Genomic DNA, 17,423 nt, shown 5'->3' with positions numbered 1-17,423 from the left:
CCAGATGGCGTAGTAGGTCCCTAACTATTTCCTCCTGGATTAAGGGGGGTATGTTATGCTCTTCATCCTTACCTTCCAGCTCAAGGGGTGGAGAACCCTGGGGATAACTAGACTCACTATTAAAGACTGAGGCAAAGAAGGCATTAAGTAGCTCGGCCTATTCCTCTTCACTGGTTGCTACGTTCCCTTCTGTATCCATTAAAGGAAAGATATTCTCCTTGGGATTCTTTTTACTGTTAACATATTTGTAAAAACATTTTTTGTTGTCCCTTACGATAGTGGCCAGATTTAGTTCTAGCTGAGGATGGAGATGATATGGATGTGTACAAAGCAGTTTAACATTAAGTCTCCCAAAACTATCATTAAAGAGGTAAGTATCAGTGGTAAGTTCCAGTGGTAAGTTCGTGTATTGCAGTATTGTGGTCATGAAGGTTATGCCATCAGTTACAGAAATCTTGTCTGCAGAGGGTATTATATCAATTGTCTTGTTTTCTTTATTAGCTTCATGCAAATATGAAATCAGAGACTGCTGATCCAGAGCTACAAAGGCCCATCACTTTCCCAAATGTGCAATAAAACCTACTTTAATTAATTTTATTATCTGTCTCCTAGAGACAGGATGAAAGGGTTAGAAAAATGTGGGCACCTCCAGTTAAAAAGGCATTTGCATGTATACAGGGAGCAATACAACCTGATAACTGCTGCCTCAGTGAGCTTGAATCAGCCATAAACTGTGTCGTGCTCGCTCATATTGCTGCAAGCTGCATTAACTAGTGGCAGTGGAGAAGAGTGACAGTCACAGGTAGTGCTGACTAGGAAGGAGCAAAAGTAAACTGTGGATTTGGGATCCACTTACTACATTTTAAAGTAATTATTCTTCAGTGAAGACATCATCTTCAAAATAATCTTCCTTCAGTGGGATTTGCTTTGTATCTCCTCCAGTGAAGACAGTGGTGGGTGGTAACATTTTTGGGAACTGTTTTGGCCTATTAACAAACAGAATGAAAAGGAAATATTACAAATGAGAAAGCCAATTTCCACAGGCTGTGCTGTTGGTCACAAATTCATTGCAAAAGGCACAATGCTATTGATACCTATGCACAAGACATTCAAAGGAGAGACAGTCAATCAGTGCGATTAAAGTGGATGAAGCAGGTAAGTAGCCATTACTTTTATCAGTTAATCATTGGTGTAAACAGCAGGAGGAAAGGACAATGCTTAGAACAGGAAAATACATAAAAGAGGACTCATGGAAAGAAATTAAATAATTGACAAGTTTAAAATACTTATTGGTAAGGTTTTTTTGCTGGTCAAAACTCTTTGTTGCATGTTCATGTGCATGCTGATTGATATATATGTACACGCAAAGTACCCCTTTCATTAATGTATGTGGGTGTTTCCTAAACTCAGTGGTGGAGGTTCCATCATATGTGTCATTTCAAAATAAGAAAAATATTATCAAAAGTATCATTAACTTCATTTTTCAAAGGCGATTACAGTAAGTTTTCTTTTATTATTGTAGGTGTAATGTTCCAGTCTCCTCTTGCAACTTCCTCTAAGTCTTGATCTCGAAGCAAAAGAGCATGATGTGTAACTATGGTGACAATAGTGGTTTGCATAAAACTGAAGCTAAAGTATTATCTGGCCTGTCTCTTAGATGAACTCAAATAAAGATGAACTTTATGAATAGACGAGAAGTAGAGATTGGAAGTAACAGTACTGTTTGGTTTAGTCACATAGTTCGAATGTCGCACTCTTTGTTCACTAATCACTAGTTTAAAAGGAAGTGTAAGCAGATGAAGAAACAAAAAGCAATTGAGCCTATTGATTTTCATACTGAACAACAGCAGAAAAAAAGAGCGGTTAAATTCCCTAACTCAATAAGAATCAACTTTTCTTGTAGGGAGGAGATTCCTTTTTATTGAAAACATGAAATAAATCGTGAAGATAAAATAACAGATCCTCAGACAGTGTTAGATGTTGACTTCAAGAGAACTTACAGCTAAGGATCTGGGTGAAAAAGTCCTGTTCTGTCTCCATTTTAATGAATATGATGTCATTCAATATTCCTTTTTGCCTTTGAATGGTCCCTTCCAAAAATATCAGCTACCTGTAAAAAAAAGTAAGTTATCACAGTGCTGAAACATTAGAGAATACAAAGATTAAAGCAGGACACCCAAACAAGGGTGACAACAAGGTCATTGTGTGCTGTGCCATACAGCAATTTCTGCTGCTATATTGGCCCACCCTTATTCTTGTGACTTGTTCCAGTAATTCCACTGAAAATACATGTGAAGCAAGAAGTACGACTGAGTATCTGTAAGAATTGCAAAGTATGTCATGTAGTGATTAGAAACAATCTTTTCTATCTCCAATTAGCCAGATACAATATTTTAGCATATTCTGAACAGGACTGTATTTGGCAATGCGCATAGCCTGTTTGAAATGTCTCAACAAGTCTCCAGTACAGAGCCTGAGAGATGATAAAAATCTCCCACAAAATTATTTATCTGTGCTGCACAGATTGAAGAAAGCTTTGTCCTTTTTATTTGGGACAGTTTAATCAGATGTCTTTGAATATGCTGGATAGAATAAAGTAAGCTTAATAAACATGCACTGGCTGAAAACTTCTTTGTAACAGCTCAATATTTGTTTCCCTTTCTTTTCTTAATGCCTTTGAAAGAAACCATTTGAAGCTCTGTGGTGTCTGAACTTCTCCTGCACTGAAGTGCATATAGAGATGAGAAGAAAAGCCAAGCTGACTATTGTGATCATACTTTTCTTTTTGGTTTGAGAGATAAGGCTCCACAGAAATCTGCCATGTGGTACTGAATTTAAGAAGATGAGCAAAGCAATGGTGTGAAGCTTCAGGCTTTCAATAATGCTGCTATATTTATATGAAGATACAATAAAAGTAATGAAAAAGCCTCTGCCCCAGTAAAAAATAGAGGGACTAATCCTGTACCACTGAGTACAATGAGAGTTTTGTTATTTACCTCAGCGGAATCAGAATATAGCACAGAGAGTTCTATACTATACTAAGTTCAGTACACCCAGATACGAAGGTTAAAAAGACATTCAGTGCCAATGCCTCTAATGCTCACGTATTGAGATTTGGTAAGTTTTTATAGCACTTTTTCCTTTATCTCTACAGTTTAAAAATCTAAACGAAGCAAAAATACTTAGGCATTGGGGCTTTTTATCAAATGAACCAGATTCTGATTTTTCTTCCATTTAGTAAGTCATTCCCAAGAATGACTTCACTAAAGTAAATAGTTTTACCTACCTTTAAAAAAATGCATAATGTTGCATATATTTACATTTACAAAATTACATATATACACACATATAGCTTTATATTTATATATATAGTTCTATACATACACATAAACTACATATTGAAAATGAAGTTGTTTTATACATGCTGCCCACCTTTCAAGCCTTTTAACCTGTGATAGACTCATTGGCAGTATTTTATAAATGAGCATGTTCTAGCTATAGGAAGATGTTAGTTTCCAGATCTAAATGAATATTTTAACAATTTAATAATTCATAAAATATGTAAGCAGGCAATGAGTGAGCAGCAATTCCTATTCCACATTGTTTGAATGATTTTGGTCAAATCCAGGGAGGGAAAATGTATTAGAGAGGGCTAAAGTACAATACAAAACAATTTGAACTTAAAGCGCTTTTTAGTCCTGTCTGTATGTCATTTTAAAAATTCAACCTAAGAAATCAACAAATAAAATATTACTAAGCAATGGACAATTTTAAATTCTTCTTTATAAGTATTCTATCAACTTTCAATTACCACTGTATGACTCATTTTTTGTTTTAATGCAAATTGATACTGCATTTCAATTAAAACACTGGCTTTAATGTTTCTTCACAAAATTATGATAGAAGCATGTATGAATAATATGGCACTAGAAAGGGGTAGTGTTATTTTTCCAGTTAGTAAACCAGTCTAGTTTTGTTTAGCTGCTCCTTAAGATTTCTACCTCTAGGTGTATTTCCTGAAATACAGGAAACTACATTTAAACACAAGGAAAAACTTTTTTACTGTTAAGAGTAATTGAGTTTTCGAGCTGGATGCTCAGAAAGGTTCTGGAGTCTCCAACCTTAGAGATACTCAAAACCCATCCAGACAAGGTCCTGAGCAACCCACTCTAGTTGACCTTGCCTGGAGCTGGGGCATTGGACTAGACAATCTCCTGAGGTCCCTGCCAACCTCAGCCATTCTGTGATGTTGTGATGTTATTTCAAAATCAGTCTGTCTAGTGTGATTCATAGCACTGAATGAAAACAAATACCTTTGTTGGTTTTTTGGATGGAATACATCTACTGTCACTTAAGTGTCAAGTTATCAAAGTCAAAGCTAGTCACCAAGATTCACTTCCTGGAGAGAAACAGGCAATTCATTATAGCCAAAGATGATAGCAAAGACTGGTTAGGTGAATAAAGGTGTGCTCCAGAGGTACCTATTTCTCTTAATAATCCTAAAATCTGACATGAAATCAAATGAGCTCCAGCCACTTTCAGTGGGTTTTATTTACAAGTCAAAAAGAAACTCCACAGTCAACAAGAAGTGAACCAAACCACAGCTTCTAAAAATCTAGGCAAAACAGAATTTTGAATAACAACACCCCCCCAAAAAACAAAAAAAAAACCAAGCAAAAAAAAAAATTAGTCACAAACACAAAATTTGGGTCTCTGATGTTTGTATATTCTATATTGTTGCTATTACTAGTGTGTTAATGTGTACAGGAGATGTTTGTGGGATTGGAAGTAGGAAGATGATTGGAATGATTTTATTTCATCATCTCAACATCAGGATGATATTACCAACCAGTGCTATATTGCATTTTCCTGCATACAGTCCGCAACGCATAACCTACCCCTCGTGAAATTAGTAGTCAAATTACACAGCTTTCTGAGGATGTGAGTTTTATGCAGGAAGATAGCTGCTGGACTTAGAAGAAATATGTGTATGGAGTTTCAGAAAATGAGGGAGGGATGCTTTGTTGAGAAAGATGTGCAAAATTGGTTTGTGGAAGCAGGGTCTCCTCCATTTCAGCAGTCAGGTATGCAGGAATTGGGAAGTATCCAGGGAATATAAGGCTAAGCTTACTTCAGAGCCCCTCTCCCAAATTCATGGTGGCTGAATATGCAGAAAAATGTGTTCTAAAATAAACTTCCCCTTATATCACCTGCAGAGGTGTATAAGCTTTAGTTTAGGAGACATTAGAAGGTTGTTGGGGTGATTATGCATAAACCACATGTAGTGTATATGAAACTAATGCAAATAAGAACTGAATGTATGATTTTAAAATGTGAACAAAATCAGACTGAATCACTACTTCCTGCTGATAGGTTTCTTGTCTGATTGGTTTTCCATAACCTATGCAAGAAGTTTTGCGTTTTTCATGAACCATGCAAATATAGTTTGATTTCTATGTGCTGATTCCAATATCCATAAGCCAAATAACACCTTACCCTATAAATGGTCTCACTACAATGGATTATTAGCAGAGCACAATGTTATAAGAATATCTATGTTACAATCTGAACATTTGATATACAGTCAATGATCTTTAATCCCGGGGTTTTCTGATGCAGAATTACATATGGGTCCAGATTTTATCTCAGTCAAGAGTGGGCAGAAGACTGTTTCTGTTAAATTAGCCAGACCACATAGAGCCAGAGTTTATGCTCATTTTATGTTCATTGTGGAACAACAAATAGTTCCTTATTTTCCACAAAATTATAATAGTGTGGACAGACTACTACTTAATCTCACCCACGTTCTTCTGATAAAAAGTGAACATTTTCTTATTAACACCTCTGAATAAACTGAACTCTTACCACGTGAATACTCATGCAGTTACGTGTGTTAATCTCGGACCCTAAAATTGTATTTATTTTACTACTGAGCACCGGCTTGTTTGCAAGCTGCCAACACAACTCAGCCAGAGTGGACACTGTTGCCCAAGGAGAAGAGGAGGACGGTTGGAGATGAGAGAAGGTCTGAGCTGTACCCTCAGCAACCATCTCAAACACACATCCTGAAGCTACTATCCTATTTTGGCTTAGCCCTTTCTGTATCAGAATCTATGAATTTGTTTGCTGTTGACTGTCAGGGCTGAGGGCGCCCACGGGCCTCCCTGTCCCTGCCCAGCCCCCTGAGGCCTCCCCCACCCTGCCCATTGCCCGGGACCCGTTTCAGCCCCCCAGGGCTGTCAGTCCCTGCTGCCGGTCTCCAGGTCCCCACAGCCCTGCCCTGCCTGGCCACGGGCCCTGCCGAGCTGAGCCGGCCTGGGGGACAACGGCCCGGCCCGGGCTGGCCTGGCCCCATCCCCGAGGAGATGCCCCATGCCCAGGGCTGGGGCTGCCGCCGCTGTCCGCCCCAGCTGCCCTGCTCCTGGCTGGGAGTGGGACAGGCCCTGCCTGCCAGGCCCTGCGAACACATTTCTCCCCACGCGTTGCTGAAGAAGTGCTCGCTTCTTGTTACTTCTTATTTGTGGCCATCAAAGGTGCATGGCATCACTACACCTTCGTGCCCGGATGACAAACTGTAAAGAGAACAAAGTTTGTCATTAAAAAAGGGAGAAAACAAATATTAACTATGTCCTTCTTGCACACGAATAATGCCTTTGGTGTACAGATGGCCACTGTCCACACAGAGAGTCACCTGACCTGAAGTAGTCACATGAATAAAAAGCCGTTGTGAAAATAAGTACAAAGAAGAGCAACCCAGGTGTTTGAACCCGAACAGCTCTTTGAAGTGTACCAGAGCACCCGCTCCATGGAGGAGCGCGGCGCCGGTGCAGGAGCAGCACCCACGGGCCAGCAGCTCACGTACCGAAGAGCATCTGTCCCAAGGGCAGCCGGTCGCTGGCAGGTGACTGCTGCTTTTGTATAAAACATGTTTGTACAAGATATATTGAGTATACCACTTCAGGTTCTCAAGCTCTGTCTCTGCTGACAGAATTGCTTTCTGTATCTACAGAGAAAGAAAGTATATTTTAAATGCCAAGATGTGTAAGATGTTCGGTACATAAGGAGCATTTTTTACCTCCATCCACGCTGGCATTTTACACACAGAGGTTTTGGAACAAGACTCCTTTTAAAAGGGAATATCCAGTGAATATTTACAATGAAGAGAGAATGTTTGCTAAACTTTTTTTCAAATGTTTTTAATGAGGCTACATAAACCACTCAGGTTTTCAGCAAGGCAAATATATCTGATGGTACACAGAATTTATAAACACCAAAAATGATCAGGAAATTCCAAACTGAAAGAAACATCCATTTCTTTGCAGGTGAAGCCAAAGAAGTAAGTTTTAGGCATGTTTATAGTACCCTCTGATGGAAATAGGAAGCATTACAACTCCTCCAAACATTTATTTCCTTAACTGTAAAGACAGCCAAGATACATTTTGGTACCTTTTGTAACTTCATACACAGCTGAAATAAAAATTGTTTTAAAGAAGCTTAGAAGCTTTGTACACACACACAACCACCCCCCACCCCCCCTTAACCAATAGAATAGCCTCTTATTTAGGTCTGGTTTCCTCAAGAAAATAATATGAGTTCTTTCCAGCTAATCAGGGAGAAACCTTCCCAAAGATACAGTTTTGTTCTTTTCATTTTATACTATACTTATCTTTATTTCTGTTTCATAAGAATTAGAAAAAACATGGTATTTTTAACATTCTGTTTATTAGCTTACCTATCAGTATTCATCCCACTTGTTTGCTCAGATGAATCATTAATATCCTTCAGAAACACAGGTCAAAATTGCAGAATGTCAAGGGATTTTTGTAAATGAAAATTACCAGAGAATTAGCTTTAACAATCAGAACCACTTTTAAGGTTTAAAATATCAGAGCAAACTTGCCATCATTTCTTTTTTCCTTCTCACTGATTCACAAAACACTTCAAAATTAACTTTCATCACTAATTGGCAGGTCATTGAGAAAGTATTTTACATACCGACATTAGAAGGGTGAATAGTTTTGAGCTCTGACTAAAACTCCATTTCAGTGTTTAGCAAAGCTTTCTTTAAGAGAAACAGTCAGTACATTACTTTTACTTGATTGTGGTGGATAGGCCCTATTCTACAAAGCATTCAAGCTGTTGCCTAATTTTTTTTTCTCTAGGAAAATATCATAAACAGATGACTAAATATCACTAAACCACTGACAGTTATGAGCAACAGAAACTTTAAACATATTGCTAATTGTTGTTGAATTAGGAACTTGTTATATTTATGACTAACAATAAATATCTGAAATTTTTTAAATCCAGCTGAAGACTAGTTAGAATGAAGGAAATAATTTACTTTTGATTTGAGCTCATACCTCTTCCAACAAGCACTGTTATAGTTATTACATTGGGAAATGTACCTCTATTTACCCACAAGACACTGAGAGAAAGCAAAAAAAAATGTATTTTATTCACATTTACATATTTCAGCTTCATGGTGGGCAATCATTTAAATTGAAAGAATGACTTTTACACCATCAGTTTTCAGCCTTTAGGGTGAGACTTCAAATAAACTGAAGATAACAGTTTTAGTGTTGTGGCCACAACTACATACTGTTGGCCAGGATGTCCCTCCTACTCTTGCCTAAAAAATTATGAGGAAAATCTATGTCACAATTTTCTGAAGGTATTCATTGCATTACTGTGATGATCTAATAGCTCACCACTGTTTAGTACAATAATTTGGCTGATCTTTTAGTAAGCAGGTACACCAAAATGACTACTTAAGCAATTTAAGCCACATGTTGGTTTTCTGCCGGCTTAGTGGGCAGACTCAGCTCCTCCAGGAACCTGACAAGCACCAGGAATGGTGCAAGGGAAGAAGTGGAAGTCTGTGCCTAAGAGTAGGGGAGAGGGCAGTAGCCAGGCACTGGCACAGCAGCAAGCTGTTAGATCAGCCAAAACACATTGTTAAATTCACCCTAACAGAGAATTGCCCGTCAGCGTACATTCACTTCCATGTTTATATCACAAAGATTACCCTGCAAGATCTATGAGAGGAAAGATCAATCAAAATATACATCCTACATGCTCACCTAATCCATTTGTAGGTCAGCAGAAAAAGGGAAAGGCACTGAAGATTTACTTTATGTTATTAAGCACAGTTCCATGAAAAATACCGTGACAGAAAATAAAGAAGTAGGTGAGTGATCAAGTTCTTTAGGAAGCGGTCAGCAAAACTGCATTAACAGGAACAGCTATATTAGAATTAATGAAAACTGAGTATGCAGAAATCCTGGGAGCTCTGGAGTTCTGAAAGGTAGAACTGTGACTTTATTCAGTCAAGCTCAAGTCATTTAATCTTGGTTATGAGTTCATCACCATAGAATGTACATGTCTGGAAAATTAAATGAAGGAGATAGATACATCGTCTGTGGAAGGGCTTGTGAAGATCTTAGCAGAGCTAACCCACTGAAATCTACGAGTATAAATATTTGGAAAGGCTCATCATTTTCAGTTATATGATAGGCATGTAAGAAAAGGGGTTACTATATTGAAATGCCATCTAGGCTAGAGAATAGACCTGTTGTTTCTCTTATATATTTCAGTTATGAATGTGTGTGGAAGTCACAATTACTAGTGAAACTCCATTACTCTAGGTCCTGTACAAACACATCATGGACTTGAAGAATATGAAGAATTAATAAACAAGATGTTATAAACTTGGGACAAAGGAATCGTTTTCCCCATTTTACAGATAGGGGAATAAAATAGGCAGTTTGAATGATTTATTCAATGTTGCAAAAGATATCTGTGGCAAAGCTAGGAATTTTATCATAAATTCATAAGAATCATTAAAATGAATCTTTTGTTACAGTTTATTACAAAAGTGTTATACAGGTAACTCATTTTATAATAGTAAATACCTTCCACATTGCAGTTCTGCCCTGAGTAAGAATAAAGGAAGTATTCCTACTGAGCTCGATAGGATTTAGATCAGTCTGCTGAAAAGTCCACCATTAAAAACATACTCTCTTAATTTCACACATTGCTAGAGAACAGTTTCATTGCCATGTATTGAAGTTGCAATCTAAATAATGGATAAGGGCACAAGTAGTTCTAAGACTGCTTGTTAAAAGAAAACTGTTCATAGGCGCTCACAGTGGAGAACTGATTGTTATGAAATTGTTTAACAGGTGTGCTGCTTCTAAAATAAGTGCCACAGTTTATAATATATCCCTTAAAATTTTCATGTAACGTACAGTGCATAAAATCAAAATGAATATATATACAATCATGGTGTATTCCCCTGGCTCTTGGTGTTGGTATGCTGCTATAACTGACATCCTCCAATTCCTAGCATAAATGCCTGTTAAAACTATTTTAGAGAAATAGTCATGTAACACTTCAACTTTTACAACTCAGAAGTCAAAAGACGATTACTTTTTTATCTGAAGAAAAAGATCAGTTTTAGCTATCCAACTAACAAGTGACATTTTTTATCTCCTAAAATCTGAGAAAATTCTAGGTCAAGGCTTTTAGACTGAATGCTCACAAGTCACCTACGTCACATAATGAAACACAGAGGCAGCCATTTGTTACAGCAAGGACATGCAAGGGAAAATTCTTTAAAAGGACCTATTTTCAAAACAGAGTTGTCTAGAATTTGGAAGTGATGTTAACCTCCAGTACAGGTCCCTTCTTTTTGTTATTCACATTTGAAAATTTAGGCTAAACTGTAACATACAGTTACATGTGTGTTACCAAAAACATACGTGCAAACCAAAAGAAGTCCTGGAAAATAAAATAAGGCACTGCCACAGCCAGTAAAAATGGAGGAGGGAGGAAATTATTAGTTATGGCTAATAGAAGAAAAACTCATTGAATGAGTTATGAGCTATGTTTGGATTTTTAAGAAATCCAATAAGTGTTTGAGAAGAAGATGGCAGAAGTCAGGTCCCCAAATCACAGAAGAATATTAATGAAATCAGCTCTGCAGCAACATTCACCTTTTTAGACATCTAAATGGTATTAGTATCATATTTGGATTGCAAAGTTCTGGAGGTACCTGGAGACAGGATTTCATGGATGCTGACACCACCCATGATTAAATCCAGCTGCTGGAGGTAATCGTATACACCCTTTTATGGATAAGATTTATGAAATATTTCTTCATGGTCTGTGAAAAACTAATGGAAGAAAACCTATTGTTGGTAGACTTCAATTTCTTATACAGGTTCAAGATCTTAACTAGAAAGTAGTTAGCAGGTTAAATTTTCTGAAGGCAAGTTTTAAAGGTGGTATAGCAAAAGGTATCATTTTACATCTGGTTTTACTGACTATGTGCAGAACAGAACTATTTCCAGTACATTCTTGGCCTTTGGTCTAAAGGATATATTCCTTTCTCTCCCTGCTCTATAAAAGGCCCTGAGTACCAAGTCTGAATTGCATCTCTCCTTTAGGAAGAAATCAGCATAAGGCAACGAAAGAAAAATTTGTAGGCTCCATCTATACCAGTAAACTGGACAAGACCAGAACATTAATGCATGGACAGGTTATCATCAGTAGTTTTAAACTGCTAGTATGCTTCCTGGCTTGGTTTTGGCCTGCACTAACTGGTGCTCTGCAAGGCAATGCATGGACACAAGTCAGGAGAGAGAGATCACAGACAGGTAACTCTGTAGCATGGTGATTCATGGAGATTCATCAATAGACATTATTCTGACTCATAAATTATTTTTAGCCACAGTTTTTAGGTTGGCTTTTATTTTTGTTTTTGCTTTTAATCTGATATAATATGTATAAATAGTGATATTAACAGTAATCAGCAACTTATGCTGCTGGTGGACAAAACTAAATTGGGTATATTCCTGAGCTTGTTTCTAGAGTGCAAATTTAAACTGGCCTCAGCATTTTAAGAAAACAGATAAACACCAAAACTGCACGGTTCCATGTAGCCACTTGCATTATTTGTGTTCAAGATTTTGCTTTCCATTTACAGCAAAATCTTCTGACATAGGGTGCCAGTCAGATCTTAGACTTTCTCTTTCCTTTCCAACACTCAAAATGGGATCCAGCATCTTACTGACCTCCTGAAATGTATCTCCAACAAACTGTTTACGCCACATACAATAAGATACTCAATTTGGAGCTAGGCTGCTAGAAGGGAAACTGAATGAAGTTTCCTATACCACAGCAAATGAACAGCAAAGAAAGGGAGCTCAGAAAGTGGAGTAACATGTATTCCAGTACGAATCAGCTAAGAATACTTCTCTGTTTCACATACTTAACACCTTTGATGTTCTTTAAAATGTTGGGAGAGCACATTAGATTAGCCTGCTGGGTACGTTTGTCTTGTGTGACCGCACATAGGAAGCAACTAATCCAAGTCATATTGTTTTTCCTCCATAAGAGTGCTGATAAACCCTCCATTAGGATTGCATGCCCCTCTAGGCTCTGTCAGTCTCATTGTTATTTAATCCTAAATGAAGTATGTCTTATCAATTCATTCCATGCCATGACCCTGGTCAAGGTTAGATGAGGGTCTAGCTATAAAAGACCAGGAGGCAGCAAAAAGCTTTATTTTTCCTTGACAGACTAATAAAGCAGTGATGTGCACGGAGGTAAAAATTCTTCACTGCAAATACATTTCCCCAAATACGTTCCATTTACTCACTAAAGAGAATATTCTCATTCTTCAATAACATTTTAAAATGCTGGAACATCATAGTAGACTTTTTCTTTCCTGTACTTTTTAAAGATGAGATTAAAGCAAGGATTTTATTTTTTTTAGTAAATCCTGTTTATGGGAAATCTATTTAAATTAATGCCACTCTTTTTTCAAATGTCTTTTAGAGTCAAAGAAGAAAGTGAGTCACATGGCAAAATTATCCTGCATGCTATTATCAGTGGAGATGAGCCAGCCCTCCTACTGTTTGTTGATGCATCTGTCTAGTGAAGACAGAAAAAAAAGAGAAGAAAAAATCCCTACTCTGGGGAACTGATCAGATCACAGTAGTTTGTAAAAACCAAGAACTAGATAAAAATTACTTCTTAGGAAGTGTGTAACAGTGCTGTAGCCCCACTATATGCTTTCCCCTATGGCAATGAAAGTCTAAGCAAATCTCTATTTCTATGTTGTGCTTCCTGATTAATCAGCTATCGGGTGCAAAAAAACACCCACTATACTTCAGGTAAGCTGGTACACCACCCATGAAGTATAGTAAGGCCAGTAAACTGCTAAACTGTTGCAACTTTTAAGAATACTGTCACCTTCTGCTACCCGGGAAAGCTAAAACACATTTTATTTCATAGTCTTCTGGGCTAAATTGCTGCTTGAAAGCTGTGGGGTTATGATCAAAGATGTCAGCAGGATTTCACCAGTGGTACCAACTTTGTGTTAAACTACCTTGTGCAACTTTGCTGACTTGTGCAACCAAACAGAAAACACAATAAAAGTTGTTTCATTCAAGTGATGTCCATCATTACTAGAATCAAGGTTGCTAGTTTCAAAGTCTCTTCTTAATTCAGGATTAGGTTACTCTGTCCTTATTAACAATCAGGTAGGCTTGACAGGTGGACTTCAGTAGTCTTCATACCTAGTATAAGCTTCAATTTATTGGTTGGATGTTGGCCAACAATTTAATTTATTCCATGTTCCTAAATGATAAAGCTCTGTCAACAAGAAAAATTAAGAGAACTAAAAGAGAGAGGTCATGCTAGGAAAAATATAAAAATGAATATTTTGCCGAAGTACTTATTCAGTTTGAACAACTACATAATTTAGAATCTTTATCTTAGTTGTTCTAGCAATGTCCTACTATCAGGAACAAGTGGAAGATGATATCAGAATCAGAGCCCTGTGAATCAACCAGTTTTGCAAGTAAAGCAAAGCTTTCTACAATCTGATATTTGAATACCAAATAGTTCATAAAATGAACTGTTCTGAAAAAATTAAAATCTTTCAAAGGAAAAAACCCATCTAAAAGCACCAGGGGTCATGGTAACTAATTCATTAGATCTTTGCACTTCCAAAAATCAACTGTCAGGGTGAAAAACCCTCTACCTGTATTGGACCTGTGACTGACAGAGGACCATGACATTCCTTTAGGAAGACTGGATCAAATTGTAACTCCTTGCCCTCTGTTGTCCTTCCTTCTTCAATCCTTATTTATCAAGCCAACCAGATTTTGCCTCCAGACTCACTCTTTGATCACCTACTTTACAAAGAGGGCATGGAAGATCTATTTAATCATATTTCAGTGGTAGATCTCTATCTGTGCACTCCTAATACTAGGTGCTTTGTGAATCAGTATTATGAAAGCCCAGTTGTCCAATGGAGTTTTGGACACCTGAATGATATTTAACAAGGAAATATCTATGTCATGGAATGAAGCAGTGGAAAGATGTGGACTGTTATGAACACATGGCACAACACAGCATTGGGTAGGCTCAACCAGTCTAAGTCAGGAAATCCCACAAGCAGCATTCACACAATGGTCTATTAGTATAGGTTTTACTTGCTCGGGTGCAACAACTAGTTCATTAGAAGGGAATGTCAGGGAGGACACACCGGAGAAGGAGGTTCCCCTCTGACACTCTGTTGTCAAGAAATTTTTATGTACCATCTAGCTGCTTCCTAGGAAACCTTATTTAGGGAAAATAACTATCTATAACAACACACCACTGTGCAGGGCAGGCTTAGACTTCAGAAATCCTATAAGCCCTGTATTTGTTGACACACCATAACACAGCATAAAAACTGAAAGAAGAATTGGCACTATAGCAGTTAAATGCATATCAATACATTCTCTGTATATTGATTTTTTGCAGGCGATTCCTTCATGGATGAATCAGAAACGGTCAGTTTAAGGGAGGCCCAGGACCTGCAGAGCCAGAGGGCTTGCAGGGTGGAAAGGAGCTAGAATAGCACTGTCAAGACCCAGTAAGGTGTCTTGCTTTCCTTCTGCTTATCTGTCAGCAGCTTTGTCAGCCCCTCATTTACTCAAACACTTAAAATAAATTAAAATATTCAAATAAAATATAAAATAAAGGAAAAAAAATTTAAATGACTCATTAATGAAAAGCCAGTGTTCAATAAAAAAGTGGCTTTGGTGTTTTGCAGTATTGTATCAGGATGAAACTATCAATCAAAGCTGTTCTTTTTTTAAAAAAAGTAAAATGTAAATTGTTTATCTTAGCTCTTAGAACAGACAAAAGCAGGGAGAAAGCAGTACAGTAATGTATGTGTTATGTAGAAGACAGCAGTAATAGCAAATCTGCTATCAATTTTTTGGTTTAATTATTTGGTACAATTCTTATTAAACTAGGAAAAGAAGAAAATCTCTTTCCCCTCTCTTTTGTTTATGAAACATTTAGTACTTTTTCACATCATTTAACTCATAATATTCCATTTCAAAATTATCCAGTATGGATAGTAACACAAAAATATTTTACAAACATAATCAAATGAACTCAGTTGTTCTGAAAAGAATTGTTTTGAAGAAAAAATAAAAAAGCTAAAGGCATCAGAGGGTCATAGTAATATTCTGCCTTGCTGCTACTTATATCATCAAAATTCAGATTTTTTTTCCTTGAAAGCACCTGTGCCCATGGTAGGCACACACAGAGTAATAAGTATTGTTATAAACAATACTTGCTTAGCCATAGGTGGAAATATTTTTTGAGCTAGCTGCCTGATTGATTCACAAAAGTTTTGTATATGCATATATAATTGGCATGACATCAAAATCTAAATTCTTTCATGCAAATGGATATCTATCTGAGTGAAATAAAAAAGAGTGACTATAAACAATGTTTGATGCTATTATAATACACAAAATAGCTGTCTCTAAGGACAAAGATGTTGATTTACTAGAAACAGAAAACCAATGCTGCTGCTTTGTCTTTTAAACATACAGCATTACACAAGGGATGAATTAACTTTGTGTGCATATCTCTGTGTGTATATGTATATAATTAATATTTAATAATGTGGAAAATGAACTCTAGTGACTCTTGTTGCAACAGTTTAAGAAATTACCACCCATGTCTGTTCCAAAGCTATCCTGGAGGACACTATCCTAATTGCAGAGTCATCAGAAGAAAGTATGTGTCTGAGCTGCAGGAGCTCTAGCACAAAGTCAGATGCCTTTGTTCAATCCCACCTTTATCAAGGGTCTATGCTATGATGCCAGAGTGGAAAGGCCCTGAGGCACACATACTGACTCCTTCCTGCCAGCTCTCTTAGGGAGAAAACCTGTGGCAGATGTGTGAGTATAGACAGCTGACTTGAAAGACAGAAATAAAATTTTTTAAAGGCCTTTTACCATAGCCCTTAGAGGAAGTTTCAAAATATCTCTCTCTCCCTTAAATGTTAAACCTAGATATATACATAAGAAGACATATAATAGTATTTTGAGAGAAAATACTATTTATTTTTAAGAAAAAAATCCCTCTCATTCCTTTCACAGATTGGATCCAGAGAACGTGTCTACACTGTAGTCTGTGCTTTCTGCATAGTTGATTACTTATTTATGCACAGCTCAGATTGGCAGTTTTGTGTACATATGGCAGAAATAGTTGAAATTGCCATTGGTTAAACACACACAATTATATCTAAATATAAGCCTATAAAGTTAGCAGCTGAATATTGACATCAAATCAGCATTGGTCTGGATTTAGTTTCAAAATTTGGTCAAGTAAAGGGTATGATCCAATTTAAGACCAACATTAGAAATCCATGAAATTAAATATAAAGGCTGTAAGATGGACAAATTTGAAGTGTAGGAAAAGCAAATTAAATATAGATCAGTAAAGGAGAATAAGAAAAGTGGGAAAGTGAGAGCAATGCACAACCAAAGTTTGAGATTTTGGGTTGTTCATTAGCAAAAATATTTGGATCTTGTTTGTTTGCTTGGGTTTTCTAACATCCAGCCGTCTGTAGAACATCCAGTTTGCAACTCCAGCAAGCAGATTGTTACATGCTGTTTTCAAATGCTCATATAGTGTATTTCAGTGTTCAGATAGTCTGACAAAGTGTAAAGAACAGACAGATAGATTCGTGATGTGATACCCACAAACCAAAGTGAACCTTCCTTTCCAAACACCTCCCTTCATCTTTCATTCACTCATTACACGCAGGTATACCACTAGCACAAGGGAAATTTATTACCTACTTTGTTTTAGAGAAGGATGTATGGGTAGCATCTAATGTTAACTCTTTGATAAAACAAAGCTAATATTCTCTCTCTTCATTTCACGTTATTAAAACCTTAATAAGCTGGTAGAACAATTTCTCTCATCCCAGCCAGAGGCAAACATAAAAAAATATTCTTTTCCTATACAAGTTCAGTTTTTTGTCTTTCTTGAGGTGTTTTTTTTACAAATAGCATCAACTTATTCTTAAGAAACAAAACCTGCTATTTTCTGTTTTC

General features: G+C 37.0%; 1 long non-coding RNA gene across 1 annotated transcript in view; it reads right to left on the bottom strand.

The window, feature by feature from the left end:
* Positions 1-330: 330 nt before the first annotated feature.
* Positions 331-17,423, bottom strand: part of LOC128150261 (uncharacterized) — an 80,099-nt gene continuing 63,006 nt past the window's right edge. Inside the window, exons 2-3 of the long non-coding RNA XR_008238003.1 lie at positions 2,001-2,110; positions 331-986 (exon numbers count right to left, since the gene is read on the bottom strand). This is a non-coding gene — a long non-coding RNA (uncharacterized LOC128150261). The remainder of the gene's footprint in view (positions 987-2,000; positions 2,111-17,423) is intronic.

This window comes from Harpia harpyja, chromosome 1, assembly GCF_026419915.1.
Source record: "Harpia harpyja isolate bHarHar1 chromosome 1, bHarHar1 primary haplotype, whole genome shotgun sequence".
In the NCBI taxonomy this organism is placed as follows: domain Eukaryota; kingdom Metazoa; phylum Chordata; class Aves; order Accipitriformes; family Accipitridae; genus Harpia; species Harpia harpyja.
Note: the sequence above shows the minus strand (reverse complement) of the source record. Positions and strands in the feature narration are given on the sequence as shown.